At 54.7% G+C, this 5,000-nt stretch overlaps 1 non-coding gene across 1 annotated transcript in view; it reads left to right on the top strand.

The window, feature by feature from the left end:
* The first annotated feature begins 3,896 nt into the window (after window positions 1-3,896).
* The window catches only part of LOC126127098 (small subunit ribosomal RNA), a 1,909-nt gene continuing 805 nt past the window's right edge, over window positions 3,897-5,000 (top strand). The window contains exon 1 of the ribosomal RNA XR_007526960.1: window positions 3,897-5,000. This exon is cut by the window's right edge and continues 805 nt beyond it. This is a non-coding gene — a ribosomal RNA (small subunit ribosomal RNA).

Below are 5,000 nucleotides of genomic sequence, written 5' to 3'. Positions count from 1 at the left end.
TCTGGTCCCGACGACGGCAACGTCCACAATAAACAGACCATACCGCCATCTGTGGGATACCCAGGCGTCTTATTTCGTGAAGACACCATGCCGACCTCTATGGGACGATGGTGACACCGCCGCCCACAGGCGCAACACAGCCATCTATGGGAATGTGACCAAACTACATTGCCATCCGGCCCAGAAACGACACCTCCATCTACAGGAATCGAACGAAACTACGCCAACCATACCTCCAAAACACGGCACCGCCATCTATGACAATGTGACGAAACCACATGCAATAGCTCCATCTACGCGAATCGGACGACACTACGTCCACCATGTCGAGCGCACCACCAAAAATACCGCCATCTGCAGGTCTCCCGCAACATGGCCTGCTGCACCGACGATACTGCCATCTATGAGACGACAAGCCGACGACGACATCGCTAGGGCCCACAGTGCCCATTTTCCGACGCCACCCACAAAGCCTGCATCATCTGTCCACCACAGGAGCCCCAACGCCAGTGCCTGCGCCGCACGAAGTCGTCGACCGATCATCGCTCCGCTCCACTCCACTCGCACCCGCACCCGCAAGTGCCCCACCCCAACCGCCCAAATCGCAACTCCAGCGGATGAACGGCGGACTCTTCCCGCACTCGTAACGTGCAATCCACCCCTATATCATGCGTTTCATGAAGAGTTATATCCAATATGCCATATTCCCGCTGTCCCTATACATGCTCTAAGTAGCTCGCTTGCTACAGCAGCAGCAGCACCACGTCCGCGCGCTTCCCTGGGGGCACTGAACCGCAGGACGCGAGACCCCACGCCCAGTGGCAAACAGGACTCCTCTCACAATATAGACGGTCACTACCCCGCACAACGATGACGGTGTGGGGGCCATTTTACGACACCGCTTCCTGCGGTGCCAACGCTGTCGTAGAGTCGATACGCCATCTTTGGTAGAAGGCAACCATTCCGCTGTAAATGAGTACGTCGCTCGTAGTTCAGTCACCTCGCAGCACTGCTCAGTAAACTATGCAGGCCCACATAGATAGATCAAATACGCAAATGCCCCTATACATGCTGAACGTCTGTGCAAACAAAAGGAACCACACGTCACCCACACACTCTATCACACACTACTCTCTGCCTGTAACAGACACAGATGCAATAATTAAGCACCACCATGGACCAACGTCCGGTGCATCCTATCCGCCACAGTACACCAACCAGACTATGATAACCAGGCCACGAGGTCCAATCATAAAACAGAATATCCCACTCGTCCGACAACCACAATTGCTCAGATAAGCCACCAACACCCACACATGTCCCACACAGGGGTGCACCCAACATCACCACACTGCCTCGTCTTACAGAACAAACACACTGGCAGGAATGAAACACACAGGTCTGCCGCAACCTCGGACACGGCGCGCCCCCTCTCACTACCGAAAAGCGCATCCCAACGTGACATACCTCCTTTGACACACTGACGCTGCCTCGGGCATCCACTTCCTACGGTCAATATGAACGAACCTCGCCCCGCCCCCCCCCCCCCCCACCAACACGCCATCCCATACCACAATGTGTACCGTACCCAAACCTAACGTGTACTGTACTACAACGCAATGTGTACCAAAACACAACCCAGTTTGTACCTTAACCTAACCTATGTCACCTTAACCTAACCTATGTCACCTTAACCTAACCTATGTCACCTTAACCTAACCTATGTCACCTTAACCTAACCTATGTCACCTTAACCTAACCTATGTCACCTTAACCTAACCTATGTCACCTTAACCTAACCCATCTTGCACCTTAACCTAACCTATGTCGCCTTAACCTAACCTCTGTTGCACCTTAACCTAACCTGTGTTGCACCTTAACCTAACCTGTGTTGCACCTTAACCTAACCTGTGTTGCACCTTAACCTAACGCAATTTGCACCGCAATGTAACGCAATTTGCACCGCAATGTAATGCAATTTGTACCGCAATCTACCCCAAGTTGTACCGCAATCTACCCCAAGTTGTACCGCAATCTACCCCAAGTTGTACCGCAATCTACCCCAAGTTGTACCGCAATCTACCCCAAGTTGTACCGCAATCTACCCCAAGTTGTACCGCAATCTACCCCAAGTTGTACCGCAATCTACCCCAAGTTGTACCGCAATCTACCCCAAGTTGTACCGCAATCTACCCCAAGTTGTACCGCAATCTACCCCAAGTTGTGCCGCAATCTACCCCAAGTTGTGCCGCAATCTACCCCAAGTTGTGCCGCAATCTACCCCAAGTTGTGCCGCAATCTACCCCAAGTTGTGCCGCAATCTACCCCAAGTTGTGCCGCAATCTACCCCACGTTGTGCCTTAACCTAACCCACGTTGTGCCTTAACCTAACCCACGTTGTGCCTTAACATAACCCACGTTGTGCCTTAACATAACCCACGTTGTGCCTTAACCTAACCCACGTTGTGCCTTAACCTGCTCTGTAAATGGCATATGACACGTTACATTAATGTATTGTTGTCCAACCGCAACCCGCTCAGAATGTTGTGTACACAGCTACGTGTCATCTCCCCATAACAGCTGTATTGCAGTGTGGTACGCCATAGAGACGTGTGGGAGTAATGGACGCAGTGGATGGCGATCAGCATGAGCCGTCTGTTCATGTAGTGGCGCGTGTATGCAGACATAGTAGTCTCTTCTCACACAATGTGATAGCACGGTGTCCCGCGTTCCACATCTGCGACATGCTACAGAGGCTGGTTGACAGTTCGTCGCGCAATGGACATCGCATACGTACGGGGGCACCTTCCACGTGCCCTCTAGTCGGGCACATTTTGTTGCGTGGATGTGAGCGGATGTAGTGTGTCTTGACACCTGACAGGCAGGCATGCAATAATAGTTGACTTTGCAAACGGGGATGGACGTGGACGTGTACGTTTACTGGTGACGTTACGCAAATGAACAACTGGTAACCCGTTGTGGTGCGGTTGATCTTGCTGGAGGTACATCTGTGAGGGCAACGATCGGTACAGCTATGACGCGGTTGTGTCAGCGATACCCACCACACCAATGAACGTGAATGTGGATCTGGGTGTGAAGCGATACGCGGCTGTGGGTGGGTGGGACTGTCCCCGGCCGGTGAGGGGGGGCCGCCCGGCGTGCTGGCCGCGCGGTGCGTGGGCGCACGCGCTACAGCCGGCTGGTGGGGGCGCCCAGTGGCAGGCGCGCCGGCCGACGGACGCGGCAGGCGGCGCAGCTGCGCGCCGGGGCACCCTGCGCGCGGCGCCGTGCAGCCAAAGTGGGTCCTCGCCGGCCCGGTGCGAAGCGCGGTGGACATCTGCAGTGTGCTGGTCCGATTGAGGACTGTGTGCGTTGAGGATGCGCCGCCGCCCGGCACTCGGCGCCGCGACGCCGTCTGCTGCTCGGTCGCCCCAGCGGTTCTCGCTGGTGGTTTGTATCGCAGTTGTGCAGACGTGTTGGCACGTGCGCTGTGCTGGGAGAGTTCGCTTCGGCACCCACGTGGGGCCTTTGCCCTTCTGTGGCGCTGGCGTTGGAGCTGCCGGTCACCGTAGGTGGCGCGTGTTGTCTCCCGCCGGCAATGCCACGACAGCACGCTCCCGGGCCTCTGTCGGCAGCGGCAAGCTCAGTTGGGAGCACGGGTGGTCGCACCTAAAGCGTCTACTCGCCTAACTCCGGGCGATTGCGCCTCTCTCGAACCCGACCAAGTACTTAGGACGGCGCTGCGCGCCGCCGGGACCTGAGAGGGTTTCGAGGTGTATTGTGCAGGGGAGCTCAGCCTCCTGTTTGCAGAATAATTGAGCGGACGCTTGCGTGTTCGCGCGGGCCCCCGGGACACACTCCCGGGCGGCCGGCTGCTCAGCTCTAGTTGACGCAGCTCCCTGGTTGATCCTGCCAGTAGTCATATGCTTGTCTCAAAGATTAAGCCATGCATGTCTCAGTACAAGCCGCATTAAGGTGAAACCGCGAATGGCTCATTAAATCAGTTATGGTTCCTTAGATCGTACCCACGTTACTTGGATAACTGTGGTAATTCTAGAGCTAATACATGCAAACAGAGTCCCGACCAGAGATGGAAGGGACGCTTTTATTAGATCAAAACCAATCGGTCGGCTCGTCCGGTCCGTTTGCCTTGGTGACTCTGAATAACTTTGGGCTGATCGCACGGTCCTCGTACCGGCGACGCATCTTTCAAATGTCTGCCTTATCAACTGTCGATGGTAGGTTCTGCGCCTACCATGGTTGTAACGGGTAACGGGGAATCAGGGTTCGATTCCGGAGAGGGAGCCTGAGAAACGGCTACCACATCCAAGGAAGGCAGCAGGCGCGCAAATTACCCACTCCCGGCACGGGGAGGTAGTGACGAAAAATAACGATACGGGACTCATCCGAGGCCCCGTAATCGGAATGAGTACACTTTAAATCCTTTAACGAGTATCTATTGGAGGGCAAGTCTGGTGCCAGCAGCCGCGGTAATTCCAGCTCCAATAGCGTATATTAAAGTTGTTGCGGTTAAAAAGCTCGTAGTTGGATTTGTGTCCCACGCTGTTGGTTCACCGCCCGTCGGTGTTTAACTGGCATGTATCGTGGGACGTCCTGCCGGTGGGGCGAGCCGAAGGCGTGCGACCGCCTCGTGCGTGTTCGTGCGTCCCGAGGCGGACCCCGTTGAAATCCTACCAAGGTGCTCTTTATTGAGTGTCTGGGTGGGCCGGCACGTTTACTTTGAACAAATTAGAGTGCTTAAAGCAGGCAAGCCCGCCTGAATACTGTGTGCATGGAATAATGGAATAGGACCTCGGTTCTATTTTGTTGGTTTTCGGAACCCGAGGTAATGATTAATAGGGACAGGCGGGGGCATTCGTATTGCGACGTTAGAGGTGAAATTCTTGGATCGTCGCAAGACGAACAGAAGCGAAAGCATTTGCCAAGTATGTTTTCATTAATCAAGAACGAAAGTTAGAGGTTCGAAGGCGATCAGATAC

Source organism: Schistocerca cancellata, unplaced genomic scaffold, assembly GCF_023864275.1.
Source record: "Schistocerca cancellata isolate TAMUIC-IGC-003103 unplaced genomic scaffold, iqSchCanc2.1 HiC_scaffold_483, whole genome shotgun sequence".
Taxonomy (NCBI): Eukaryota; Metazoa; Arthropoda; class Insecta; order Orthoptera; family Acrididae; genus Schistocerca; species Schistocerca cancellata.
Note: the sequence above shows the minus strand (reverse complement) of the source record. Positions and strands in the feature narration are given on the sequence as shown.